Below are 3,037 nucleotides of genomic sequence, written 5' to 3' on the forward strand. Positions count from 1 at the left end.
ATGATGAGGATGATGATGATGAAGATGACGATGAAAATGATGAAGATGATGATAAAGATAAAGACGATAATAATGAAGACGATGATGATGATGATGAAGATGTCTTGCCATACGTATGAAATTATGACATGATAATGGCCATGACGATTACAATAATAATAATAACAATAATAACAACAATAATAATAACAATAATAATACAAATGAATATTAATAAAAATATCTATGATGATCGATTCGCCTTCTTGAGCTATAATCATTATAATGAGTGATTTTTCCGATTTAGCTTTTGTTATTGTTATTATTATTACAATTATTATTATTATTATTACTATTATTATTATATTTTATATAAATACCTATATATTATTTTATTTTTTTATTTTAAAAATTTTACATTTTCCATTGCATAATGGAAAAAATTAATTATAAATAAATATATTTCATTGAATAATGGATGGATGGATGGGAGAAACGTCATCGATCACGTGATGTCATGGCGATACGTTCATATGTGATCTGTAACTCATCTATCCATCCGTTCATCCGCCTATCCATTCATTCATTCGTTCATTCGTTCGTTCGTTCGTTCGTTAGTTTCACTCTTGCGTTCGTCTGGTTTGTTCATTTTGTTTGCTCGTTCGTTGGTTCATTCGTTTATTCATCCCATTAATTCTTTATTCATTCATTTATTTATTTATTCATTCATTCATTTGTTCGATCACTGAGACGACGATTATGAAGATGAATATGATGACGGTGATAGCATCAACAACAGCAATAACAGCAACAACATCAACAACAACAACAATATCAACAACAACAATATCAACAACAACAACATCAACACCGAAACATCAACACCGAAACATCAGCAACATCAGCATCATCAACAACATCAACAAAACAATACCAAAAACAACGATGTAGCGTTAGTTTTATGTATTCAGTTTTTTGGTCAAGGTATGTTAGGAGCAAACTGTTTTTTTGTGTTTTAAGCAAATTAATGCCTTCATTAATGCACGGCTGGAATTTGTTGAATAAAGGTTTCAACATTTTTGGCAATGTCGTTGTTGATGTTGCTGATGTTGTTGTTGTTGTTGTTGTTGTTGCTGATGTTGTTGTTGTTGTTGTTGTTGTTGTTGTTGTTGTTGTTGTTGTTGATGTAATGCTGCATATCAATGTTTTTTATGGTGTTGCTAAGTGAGACGTTGTGCTAGGTGGAGACGATTGTGATTTTGACGGTAATGCTGAAAATGTTGTTGTTGGTTTGTTGTTGCTGCTGCTGCTGATGATGATGATGTTGTTGTTGTTGATGATGATGATGATGATGATATCGATGATGTTGTTTTAATTGATGGTGATTATCATGATGTTGTTGCTGTTGTTGATGGTTATGATGAGGATGTTGTTGATGATGACAGTGGAGGATCTAGAGGGCGCCCGAAATGGGCCAGTGCCCCTCCATTGTTAACAGTTTTTTATATAAAAAGTCAGCAAAACCCAATGTGTTAAGAGAAAAAAAAGTTTGATGTGGAAAATTGACCAAAAACTGACGCGAAAAGACAAATAAAAACCTAAGATACCCACCTAACATACCTTGGTATGTTAGGTGGGTATCTTATGTCCCTTACGTCCCTTACGTACCTACCTTACATAAGTACCTTACCTACCTTACGTAACAGGCCTTCGACAAAACTTGAACATTTTTAAAACTTTGATGCCAATAAAGAAATGTTTCCCTTTTTTAATCTTTCAGGTCATTCGCCGAAAATAATGTAATTTAATCGACGACAACGATGATGATGATGATGATGATGATGAAAGTGTCGGCTGTTTTTTTTCATTCGTTCATCTACTTATTCGTCAATCTTTCTATCCATTCAAGCATACACACACGCATACAAACACACACACACGTACGCACGCAAACACACACGCGCTTACAAAAACACACATACACACACAACACTCATACATGCTCACACTCGTCCATACATACACACGCACACGCATTCAAACACACACACTCAAACATACAGACACATACATACATACATACATACACACACACACACACACACACACACACACACACACACACACACATGCAGACACATACATACACACACACATATGCACATGTCAAGGTAGATTTCGATTTGCATATTTATTTGATTCAGGGAAGTACGCGTTTTACAAAAAAAATTTTTCCTCAAGTATTCGTCCGGATTTTATTGTTGTTTTTTGTTGTTTCTTTATACAAAATAATATTTGTTATTTGTTATTATTATTATTATTATTATTACAATTATCGCATTATTTAAAATAATTTACTTATCAAAATTATAAATGTATGTATGAAAGTCATCACATAGAAGTATAGAAGTTATAATCGTATGTATTTATGCATGCACATACAAACAGACACACACACACGCACACAAACATATACATACAAACATATACATACAAACAAACATACAAAAAAACATACATACAAACAAAAATCATGCAAACCAACAAACATTCAAACCACCAAATATACAAATCAACAAACAAAGTCACATACGAAGGTATGAATGCGTAATTATTTCTGGCTTGCACGTTTTTCAAGTTTCAGTGCAAACGCATTTATTTTTTTTACCGGTGTTGTTATTTTTACATTTTTATCTGCATTTAATTTACTTTTAGAAAAAAATAATATAATTATTTTATTTTGTGTGTTTGTGTATGTCTGTTTCTAAATTTATATTTGTATGCATGTGTTAGCGTACGTATTAAAGTTACGTGTTAAGCAAGAATTAGCTACGCAAGAGCGCTATTGAATGCGTGCTTCGCTTCATTCGTTTATTTTTTCTTTCAGTCTATTGCTCTCTTTCTTTCTTTTTCTTCTTCTTACCTGCTCTTTATTTTTCTATATTTGTGTGAGTGTGTGCATGTGTGTGCGCGTTTGTGTATGTTTGTGTCTGTATTTGCACGTGCTTATATGTCTGCATGTCTAGTTTATTCATTTCATATTTTTTGTAATGTCTGA

Source organism: Helobdella robusta (genome assembly GCF_000326865.2).
Source record: "Helobdella robusta unplaced genomic scaffold HELROscaffold_19, whole genome shotgun sequence".
Lineage (NCBI taxonomy): Eukaryota > Metazoa > Annelida > Clitellata > Rhynchobdellida > Glossiphoniidae > Helobdella > Helobdella robusta.